We start from the raw sequence: 12,264 nt of genomic DNA on the forward strand, positions 1-12,264 counted from the left end.
CTGTACAGTGTTGCCAACTTAGTGACTTTGTCGCTATATTTAGCGAGTTTTCAGACCCCTCTAGCAACATTTTTTTTTTAAGCGACTGGTGACAAATCCAGCAACTTTTTCTAGCGTTACTGGAGACTTTCGGAGACTCTGGCATGGAAACACACATTGTTGTTGCTCGTCTCAGTGAGCAGTAGGTGCTGCTGTGGGCCCCTCCCCATCCCAAAGCACTCACAGGCAGCCCAGTCACCCAGTCCTCACGCAGCAGTCCCCCTCAGCTGCAGTCAGAGCAGGAGATGTTCATCCCTCCATGTCCAGACTGCAAATTAACCACGCTGTGAAGGTGCCTTGACAGTTTTTTTCTATTGTCTCTTTTTGGTCCATTTAGATTTAAAAAAAAAAAAAAAAAAAAAAAAAAATAGTATAGGCCTAAATGTTATGGTTAAAAATGTTAATGTTTCACTGGGATCTGTTGTAGTCTTTTAAGTGGACCATAAGGTTTACAACCAGACGCAAGACAACTAAACTTCTAAGAAAAACAGAATAATTAATAGAATAATAAACTAAAAATTAAAATTAAAGTAACTCTGCTAGAGTATCTCTCGAGTCATTTTTGCCAGTCTCAAGCCCAGATAAAGGAGGGTGGTTGGAATTGTGACATTATAAAAACAAGAATCGACAGAAGCAAGTTCATTTCTAGTTGTAGACATCTTAAGGGTCTTTTTACTCACTTTGTCGCTCTCATTTTTCCCCTCTCTTATAGTGTCCATTACAATTAAATGCATATGGACAATTATACAAATTAGGCGATGACGTCATTTAGCGAGTTCTGGCGACTTTTAGGACAGCCAATAGCTACTTTCCTTACTGAGGAGTTGGCAACACTGATTCTGTAGCTGGTTTGGATGAGTTTTAGAACACTGCCCAGGGAAGCTGAAGAAAACATTTCTCCTTAGGGAGAAAAACAATTATTTCGTCTTGAAGATGGAAAAGTGAGACCCAACTCACTTCAAGGTTTGAATTGGCATCTCAAGGCATATTCAGTTGATTTTACGGAAATAACAGTAATCCTAACCTCTAAAATTAAATCCAGGCATCCTTTATTTCTTTCACATGGAGAGATGTAAGGAAAAAGAGTGAAAGAGAGGGGTAAGAGGAAAAAAGAATAAGAGACACAGAGCACATGAAAGGTCATCTTTTTGTGATGATGGATGCAGAGGCGGATTTCATGCCACCACTTAACAATATACACACAGTTAACCCCGAGTAAATGCCTCAGGGCTTGGCATGATAACTTTGTGTTTGTTTTATTTATGACCCCATTACAGTGAACTGCATGAAAATATTAAACAGAACCAGAGTAAAATAAACTCTGGTTCAATGACAGGTTTTCGAACCTGCTTGCTGACAAAAGGAGGTTAAGACAGCTCTATTTGGAAACAAAGTTAACTATCTCATGTTTACTCTCTTGAATCAGTTTAAGTTCGGAAATAATGTTGAACTGTGGTCAATAGTCATAGTTTACAACACTGCCAAGCTACCCTCACATCATTGGAAATGAAAGAATACACACATTTTCTACGGGGGGGGGGGTCTAGAAAAAACTCTTAATTCTGTATATTGGGGAACGTAAGGTATATTGACAGACGTCTTTCTACTGTGAGATAAATAACAAAAATAACATTAAAATTTTTTTCAACAACTGCATTTGTTTGGTTTGTGAACAAATTAAATGCAATAATGACTGTAATTAGGGCAGCCTTGTATGAGGCACTCTGCTTTGTGTGAAGCCCTCCTACACCCCTTGCACTAGACCAGGAGTCCTCAGTTAGTTTTTCCTGGGGGCCAACATTTTTCAAGGACGGAAAGCAGAGGGCCAGACATTATTTCTTGGATGGATGTTCATATATATATATATATGTGTATATATATATATATATATATATATATATATATATGTATATATATATATATATATATATATATATATATATATATATATATATATATATACAGTCATGGAAAAATTTTTTAGACCACCCTTGTTTTCTTCAATTTCTTGTTCATTTTAATGCCCGGCACAACTAAAGGTACATTTGTTTGGACAAATATAATGATAACAACAAAAACAGCTCATAAGAGTTTAATTTAAGAGCTGATATCTAGCCATTTTCCATGGTTTTCTTGATAATAACCAAATTCATTTAAGTTCTTACATCAATAGCTATGGCATTGTACTGCCAAAAACAGTGCTTTCAGGCATTCCATGTTTTCTGTTCTGTCTCTTAGTCACATGATACACACAGGAGTTAGTACTTGATTGCATAACCATTGTTTTTGATGACTGCAGCCATGCGTCTTGGTGGCATGCTCTCCACCAGCTTCTGACATTGTTCTGCTGTCACAGCAGCCCATTCCTGTTGCAAAAATTCAACCAAATTTGCTTTGTTTTTGGGCTTGTGGTTCTCCATTTTGAGTTTGATGATGTTCCACAGGTTTTCAATTGGATTTAGATCTGGTGATTGAGCAGGCCAAGGCATGGTCCGAATGTTCTGGTTCTCCATCCAGGCTTTAACTGACCTTGCCGTGTGGCAAGGGGCATTGTCTTGTTGGAAAATCCAGTCATTCAAGGCAGTAAAGAGTTCATCAGCTGATGGAAGAAGACTGTTTTCAAGAGTAGCCCTGTACGTGACCTGGTTCATTCACCCTTCACACAGTTGCATTGGCCCGGTTCCACCCATACTGAAACAACCCCAGATCATCACCGATCCACCCCCATGTTTTACTGTAGGGGCAAGACAGTCTGGTTTGTAGGCTTCTCCAGGCCTCCTCCTAACCAGTAAGTTGGCTGGAGTGGGCATCAACTCAAAATTGGATTCAACACTGAAGAGAACCTTCGCCCAACTATCAACAGTCCAATCCTTGTGATCCCTAGCAAAGAGTAAGCGGGCCTTCCTCTGCAGTTCATTGATGAAGGGCTTCTTCCGTGCCCTGTGTGACTTCAGACCAGCTTCAAGAAGTCGGTTTCAAACTGTCCTTGCTGAACAAGTCACATTTCTTGACAGTGCCCACTCATTTTTAAGGTCCCTGGAGGTCTGATGACGATTCCTGACACAGGAATGGATGAGTGCACGGTCCTCTTGTGGGGTAGAAAGACATTTCCTGCCTTGACCAGCTAGCAATTTGGTAGTACCATGTTCGGCTTGCTTTTCTTGGTGTAATGAACGGCTGTCTTGGAGATCTTCAGTTTTTTGGCTACCTGTCTCTCATTCATGCCAATTTCCAGCAGTGCCAAGATGGCTGCCTTTGTGGTTTCACATAATTTTTTAATTGTTTTAGGCATTATGTTAGAGCTGACAACTTCTGAGTTGTGCTATGGCTTGAATGTAAGCAGTAAACCACTCTAGGCCTTTGCATGTGCATTGTCGCTTATGACATGAAGTGGCCTCTTATATACCCTGGGAATACAATTAAGCTTAAGCATGTCAAATAGGACATAAAGTATTACGGAATCAGCTGCATTTTTTGTCATGTTCATTGTATTCTTCAGGTAATATACCTTTAGTGGTATCAGGCATTAAAATGAACAAGAAATTGAAGAAAACAAGGGTGGTCTAATAATTTTTTCCATGACTGTATATATATATAATCGGAGGATTTATTTGCAAGTAATCTAAACAGGTCAATCATGCTGTCCTTGTATCAGGTGGCATTTTTTTGTCGCATTTGTAACGTTTTTAAGACCCACTGATGCTAAATTTACAAGACTGGAATATTCTTTAGAAAAAATCATTCAGCATGACTGTTTATGGCTTTAAAATGGCAACCTGTTGTCCACAATATCTGATCAGACCCTGAGATTATTTCACCCGACCTAGGATGAGTGCACAGTCCAGAAAGAGAGTCCTCACCTCACCTACTGAGTGAAAACTTGACTTATAAGCATGTGTCTGAGCCACAACAGTCGTTCTTATGCATGTCTGTTCTCTCTGAGTCCCCCCTGACTTTCCTGCACACGTCATGAAGTGGCGCATCTCCGTACGTAATTATGTCTGTGATCGCTGCTCTGAGACCAAAAATGCTGATATCTCATGTCATGGGACAGCCTGTGTCCAGGTTAGGAATACATTTTCAGTTATAAACAATTTGTTTTATTATTATCAGTCATTTTTACCATTTTTTGACAAGACCTGGAGTCAAATACACGTAGCATTTATAAACTATGTCCTGTTTAAACGTTAATGAGCAAGACCATAATTGCACGTCTTGTTGACATAAAATTAAATTGTATGTAAATAAATGTAGTTGATTGTTAGTTTGGCATTACAGATTCTTTATAATAAGGGATTAAATCAGGCTGACAACTGAACCACCAAAGTGAGATAAGATGTCTGCGTTTGGAGCTGACGGACAATTATGCAGGGAAAGTGTTTGCTATCCTGGGAGCAGCTGATTTAATCCCCCCACAGGGATAGAAGTTTGGTTTTACAAGGCAAAAACCTCTCACATTTGTTAAGGTCAGAGATGCAGAAAACTAGTCAGAGATGTGGGAAGGGCTAGACTCAATGAAAGTCTGTGCCACATACTTTTCACATACTTTTTCCACCCTGCACTGTGAATGTTAACAGGTTTTGTTCAATAAAAACATTAACACATATCATTTTTTGTGTGGTATTAGTTCAAGCAGACTGTGTTTGTCATTGTTTTGACTTAGATGAAGATCAGAACACATTCTATGACCAATTTATGCAGAAATCCAAGAAATCCCAAAGGGTTCACATACTTTTTCTTGCAACTGTATGAAGGCAAAAGATAAAAACAGCTGTGACTCAGAAGTCATCAGCAGCATTCGTGACTCTGAAACAACAGTTGATGTACCTGCAGACACTGAGTTACCGCTCACCTTTACAGGCAGCTGAGAGCTGAGATGAAGAGTTAGCAACATCCACTAGCAGGCTGCTATCACTGGGTACCTGAATCACGGTAGGACTAACTGGACAGATCTAAGAGAAACAGACAGTGGTTCATCCATGTCACAGTGTCATATATTGCTATATTAAGACAAGACGATGTTTTAATTATAAATTTGGCCGCCATGCCTTGACATGAGCTCTTTTTTTTGCTGCCTGTAATTATTTTTGGATGCATTTATAGCTTTATAATGAGATAAAAACAAGCTGTCAGCTGATCCTTCAGTGACGCCTGAAGTACGTGAATTCTGTCATGTGAGCTGCAGGCTCATATTCTATGGTTTTAGTTCTGGTTTCATTTATGCGTTCGGTTTTGGCATTGATAAGATTATATGTAAGTCCCACAGCTACTAATGTGGGCGTGTGTGCTATGAACTGTGGAAGCAGCCTACATCATTTAGTTGTGTGTGTGTTTGTGGGTCCATTTGCATGTGTGTTGGCACAGAGTGTCCATAGTATTGAATCCAAACAGAGGAAATGTGTTGGTTGACACTTAGGCACATAATTTCATCCTGTCCTGAGCTACTGCTACTGCATTAGTAGCATCTGGTACTGGTTTTATTAGGGCCTGAGCACCGAGTGGTGCGAGGACCTAATTGTATTTGCTAGGATTATTTTACATATCATTTGCCGTCATGGCATGGACTTTTGAGGCCCTTAACATTTCTGAATTCGCAGGACACTTTGCCCATGCATCCGGTCTTACAAATATTTCGATATTTTTTGGGTCTCCAACATGAAATTTCAGAATTGCAAAAATAGCGCCCCCTAACAGTTTTCAAAGTTAAAGCCCCCTCCTTTGACTTTGTCGTAGATTCATCAAATTTTGTGCGCAGGTGCGGCTTGGGGAGAGCTACAAAAAAGCCTCTTGGGCTGACACTCTATCCCCAACAGGAGATCCGCCATTTTGAATAAATATGCAAAAAAAGGGGCTGTTTTTGGCCTTTTCCAGGGGTCATAACTGAACAAACTCGTCCGAGGGATTTCATCTGATCAACTTATACTTTGGCACAGAGTTACAGGAGACATGGATGATGATAAGTTACTTGGGGTTTTCTCATTAGTCGAAAGGTGTGGCCGTGGCAAGCCCTCAAATTTGCATATGATTCTGGTAAACAGGAAGTAGTTTATAACTCAGCCTTGCATTGTCCAATTGGACTCATATTGCTCAGGAATATTGACAGTCATGGCCTGCACCCATTCATATGGTCCGATTTTTTATAGATCAAAGCGCCACCTAGTGGTGACAGGAAATGTCAAGGCTTATGGTGCAAGCTACAGTTTAAAAAGTATCCAAGATATCCACTTCAAATTTGTGTCAGGATGGACTAAAGAAGTGGATTTAGCTTTGTGAAAAATAAAATTGACTTTTCGTCAGAGGGCGTGGCCTCGGCAGGGGGACAAAGTCAAGAGTCGCCATTTTGTCTCGCCAAAAATGTTTAAACAGTCATAACTCTAGTGTACATGATTATATCCGAGACAAATTTCATGTGCTTGATAGCAGTCCAGGCCAGAACACATCCATGCTGGAAATTTTGAAAAATTTTTCAGCCCCACCCTCTGGCAACAAAAAGTCACTACTCCTGAATTTCACGTTGCAGATCCTTCATGGTTGGGCAGATCATTCTGAAAATTCACTCAGGCAGTTCCCAGGGAGTTGGCCTTACACATATATATAGTGGTCAAATGTCTACGTTAAAAGGCGTGGCCAAGGTGATTTTTTGTTCACCATGAAACAGGAGGTAGATATTTCAAATGTTTATAAGACACCTAGAGCAATGAAACTTGACAAAAAAAATCTCATTGGCATTCCGAGATGATTGATCCTCATTTTGTGGGTGGGCATGGCCTATTGGCTCAATGGCGCCACCTACAACATTTCAAAAATTCAGCCCTCACAGCTGGTTCAACCCAGGCTTAGGAATTTTGGTGTTCATATCAGGTCATCATCAGACCTACGAAAAAGCTATTTGGTCCCATGCCGAAATCTCAACAGGAAGTCCACTAGCTTCAATGGATGAAACAGGAAGTAGAATTCTCAGGGGCTTGTGATATGTGTAGAGCAATAAAACTTGGCAAAAACATTCTCATTAGCATGTTGAGATAATTAATGTGATGTTTGTAGGTTGGCGTGGCCTATTGGCTCAATGGCACCCCCTAGAACATTTTTAAAAATTCAGCCCCCCCAGCAGGTTTGACCTAGGATTTTCAAACGTGTGGGCACATGTGTCATGTCAGGACGCACAAAAAATCCTCTTGGACCCATATCGTAAGTCAAACAGGAAGTCAGCCATTTAGATTTTTTCTGTAAAACGAGGCATATTTTAGGGGTCGTATTTGAACGAACTCGTCATAGGGCGTTCATCCAAACTACTTCATCTTTGGTGTAGAGCAAGAAGAGATGTCTTAGGTCAAAAGTTATTTGGGAATTTCTCATCAGTTGAAAGGTGTGGCCATGGTGGCCCCTTAAATTGAAGTGCTTCATCGTGATAAAAGTGGCTGGTGCTCACTAAAAAATTTCCATTTATTACAAGATTGGCCAAATCCTGCTGACATTAGCCCAGGCACAGTCCTCAAGGTTGGTATTACTCAGATTTGAAGGTCAAGAGTACTTACCTAAAATGGTGTGGCCATGAGAATTTTTCATTCACCATGTAACAGGAAGTAGAATTATCTAGTGCTTACAAAACTTGTAAAGCCATGAAACTTTGCAGAAAAATACTCAGTAGCAAAACGAGAGAAGTAATAGGATAATTGTTGATGGGCGTGGCCTTTTGGCTCAGTGGCGCCCCCTACAATTTTTTGAAAATTCAGCCCCTGCAGCAGGTTTAACCTAGGATTTTTAAAATTATTGAGCTCATATATCATTTTAAGATCTACAAAAAAGCCTCTTGGACCCATGCTGTGAAACAAACAGGAAGTCCACCATTTTGATTTTTGTGGTCAAAAAGCAGCACATTGCAGACTTCACAATTTTCCAAATTCCTCTTGAAGAATTCATCCAAACACCTTTATGTGAAGGATATTGTAAGAAGACGTGTCATAGTTCAAATTTTCATTGGAAAGTTTTCATTAATAAAAGCGGGCGTGGCCATGGTGAATTTTTCTTCGCCATGAAAAGGAAGTAGAATTATCCTGGGCTTAGAAAACTTGTGGAGTCGTGAAACCTGGCACAATAATTCACAGTGGGAAGGTCAGATGACTGCCTTTTGTGTTTTGGGTGGGCATGGAGTATTCGCTCATTGGTGCCCCCTACAATTTTTCAATCATCCCCCGCAGTGCATATTACCTAGGCATTTGAAAATGCTTCAGCATATCTGTCATCTCAGGACCTTTAAGAAGCCTCTTGGACCCAAACTGTAAAACAAAAGCAAGTCTATTTTTGTCATTTTTCATGTTGAAATGTTCAAATCTAGGTCCTCTCTTAATAGAAACAAAATTAAGGCTATGCTGCCATCTTTTCATGATGCACAGTGTTGCAACACAATTAAGGACAGGGTCCAAACAGCAACTAACACATTACAAAGTACACTTCTGTCTATTTATCCATGAATATAAGGTAAATTGCCAAATGGAGATGAGATGTAAAAGCACTGAATCATAAAATAATGAAACAAACTTGTACAAATCTGTACATCTGTATTTTATGCATCTATATCTGTTTATTTTACACATCTGTTGCCATGGCAAAACATTAAAAGTCATGCAAAAAAAGGTGGGGGTAACTAAAAGTATGGAAAAATTATCTTCAAAAATGAATGATTTAGAGCTACTTGCTTGTTAGGACAAAGGTCAAAACCTTCTGTCTCTGAGGAGTCTCGGCTTTTGTCGCAGACACGAAACATAAAAAACTGAGGGTGCTTGGTTTGCAGTAAAGTACTGTTTGTATCCGTCTGTTTATCCATAAATACATGGTAAAAAAAAAATGAACAAACTGAGAGGAGATATCAAAGCATTGAAGATAATAATGAAACAAACTTGTACACATCTATATTTCTGTATTTTCTCCTCTACCTTACACACTGATGATTGCAACAATCTGAGAACAGTTGATGCTTTCAGCCACTCAGTCATTTTTCTCCTCTGGAGTGAGCATGAACAAGAGGAAGAGGGAGTGAGGTTGCAAGCATGCAAAACAGGAAGAGAGAGAGAGCAACTGAGCCAAGCAGAGCAGACAGAGGAGCTGTGAAGCTGACAATCCAGTGTTTTGTTCATTTTTTGGAGTTGCATTCAAAATTTTCAGGGCTCATGCCTCATGCTCATTGGGTTTTACTGCCAAAGTAACTGCAAGCTCTGGAAATTAATGAGGAGGATCCCCCTCTGTTTCTGTGAAACTGTGAGCATTGCAAAACCCACAAACCCCATGGGAGTAACACACCTTGTTGCTGGCGCTCGACGGTTGCATCACACCCGCGGTCGCTGCACACCCCGACGTGCAACAGGTTGTGAGGGCCCGTCATCGCTGCTTGCAGCTTTAATTATTATTATTATTTCATTCATTTTTAATTGTTTGCTTGTTGCATCTTGTTCTATAAATGATAATGTTGAAATTACAATAAATCATAAAAGGCAAGTGGCCGTTTGTTTTGATGGTGTTTTTTGCTGAGATTTTATTTGTTTCTCAACAGATTATAATTGCATTTCATTTTAATGGAAGAGGTTATTTTTTATTTAAGTTTTGTATTTTCATGTAATTAATCTTAAGAGAATTTTATGTTCAAGTATTTAAAGAAAGAGATGGGTTTTGAAATATAGAGTATCAGTCTTGCAGCAAATAATTGAATCTAAATGAATTTCACCATATTTTCAGTGCTTCCCCTACCAAGTAACTGTCATGTTGTTCTTTTCACAAATATGGGAATGATAGTCAAAAATATCATTAAAATACATAGTAAAACAGTATCAAAATTTTCCACCGGCCTCATGGCCAGCTGTGGGGGGGTCCAGTAAGATTTCTTTTAATGGGGCCCAAAATCCCTGGCGGCGCCCCTGTCAACACTAACTTAAATTTATTTTAATGCCACTATCTTTTTTTGTCACAGGATTAACACACTTGCATTCTGTTATACCCTTGATCCATCCCATAATTTGCGAGATCAGGAAGCAATGCCGTAATGATGAGGTACAACCAAACAGAAATGGATTAAGGACAGAAACTTTTGAATGGCAAGTTCAGCTTTAAGATCATGCCAGATAAGACTTAAGTTATTTGCATTTACTGTCAACATGAACTGAGTTACCTGGAGTTTGTAGAGTCTTACATACCCCGTATCACATGCTGGCTAAAGGGGACTGTTGAGGACAAAGGATTAGTATTTCTACGTAGCCCTTCCAAGTGTAGTTACTGACATATCCGCCTTCCACAGTCAATTAACTCATCCATAATCTTCCTGTTCTCTGCACACCTTGCATTCGTGTTCTGCTGGAAAATGAGGCTTTTCTCCAAGCAGATCACAACAAGTACATTAGAAACACTTCACGAGTTGTTAAGAACTAAATTGATCAAACATAGTCCTGCTGTAATAGAATGAATGAATGAATGAATGAAAGAAATTTATGTTGGTTCACTTGCAACAATATTATCAATATTAGTAGCAGAACTTATAATTATATTTTTGGATTTCTCTGATTTGATTTCAATTGTAACACATTCTATAACATTTTCTGTTGCAACTCGTGACATATTCTTTACAATTTCACTATAATAAGATGTACAATGCAAGACCCCCACCCCTTTTATTAAGCCTGTCTGTAGTGAACAAATCATACCCCTCAATCTGAACTGTGGTAGTTTGTTCTTCATTTAACCAAGTCTCAGAAACAGTTACAGCAGAGAAGTTTTTGTTGAGTTGTGTCAAACAGTCATGGATTGTGGAGATATCCATAGAAAGACTCCTACTGTTGAAAAGTATTATTGATAATCTAACAGATGTAAGATCACGGAGACGGGAAGAAAAAAAATTGTAATCTCTTGACAGCCCTTATGTACACTGCTCAAAAAAATAAAGGGAGTACATAATAATCACAATGGAAATCCAAGTCAATCACACATCCGGGATATCAACCTGTTAGGAAGCAACACTGATTGTGAATCAATTTCACCTGCTGTTGTGCAAATGGGACAGACAACAGGTGGAAAGGAGAAGCAATTTCCCTCTCCTCATCCTTTCTGGCTGACTTTTGGTTACTTTTGCATTTCTCCAGTGCCCTCACCACTAGTGGTAGCATGAGGTGGTATCTACAACCCACAAAAGTTGCTCAAGTAGTGCAGCTCATCCAGGATGCACATCCATGCATGCCGTCACAGTAGTTAGCTTAGATGTTGTCATTTTGGGGGACAAATCTGGGTCTGCTGGACTGTGCCAGTGCAGCTTGGCATTATGGCTTGGTCCTGTGTTGTTGTTAGCATCTCTGCTAACATTAGCAAAGATGCGTTTTGCCCAGGGGTGGTACTTCAGACTCGTTGTGTTTTGGAGTTAAGACAGTTCATCACTGCAGTATGTACACACAACCTTCGTTTCATCCAGACTTCCATCAGGCAGCTTTTAAAATCTAAATCTGATGTGATGCAGACCTGGGTCTGTCTCCTCACTCATCACTGCTGGCTGCGTTTGACCCACCTTTAACCCTTTCACCCCAGGAACGTAAACATCCGCAGGAGGACTGCAGGAGGAAGTTGTGGTCAAACTTAGTCATATGATTAAATTGCGTTATTATTTTTTTTTACGTGTTAAGCTTTCCAGATTAATCACGAGCATTAACGCGTTTATATTAATAGGCCTAATATTAGGGGTGTAACAATTCATCTATACATAGATGTATCGATTTATATTCCTTTGATCCAACTACATTGATCTGTGCTTGGCAAGTTGGCCTTCCGGACGACATATATTGAGGTAACATCATTTTAAAAGGCAATCAATTGAATTTATCGATACTAGGAAATAACACACAAAAAAAGGCTAACCTCCTGTTAATTCAACCTGAAGTGTTGGTTGCACTTTATTCAAATAAATGTGAATGCGTTTGCCATTAATTGTTGTTTAATTGTTTATATCCATAATTAATTTATACCTGATTGCCTTACAAGAAACAACAGGAATCTAGGGAAACTTCACCTGCACTGCCCAGTATGCAGGTATTTATTTCACAGTCACACTGGTTAAATTTTTGACTAAAAAGTTACTGAATCAATTTCAAGTCACTGTATCGTTTTGGATTGTATCGCTCTAAATCAACCATATCGTCCTTAAATCATATCTGCAACCACGAATCATGATAAGAATCGAATCATTGTTAAAAAGAA

General features: G+C 39.3%; 1 protein-coding gene across 4 annotated transcripts in view; it reads right to left on the reverse strand.

Annotated features, from left to right (window-relative positions):
* Positions 1–12,264, reverse strand: part of pdxdc1 (pyridoxal-dependent decarboxylase domain containing 1) — a 91,617-nt gene that overhangs the window by 64,804 nt on the left and 14,549 nt on the right. The gene's annotated exons all lie outside the window — the stretch shown is intronic.

The sequence above is a fragment of the Cheilinus undulatus genome, linkage group 21 (genome assembly GCF_018320785.1).
Source record: "Cheilinus undulatus linkage group 21, ASM1832078v1, whole genome shotgun sequence".
Taxonomy (NCBI): domain Eukaryota; kingdom Metazoa; phylum Chordata; class Actinopteri; order Labriformes; family Labridae; genus Cheilinus; species Cheilinus undulatus.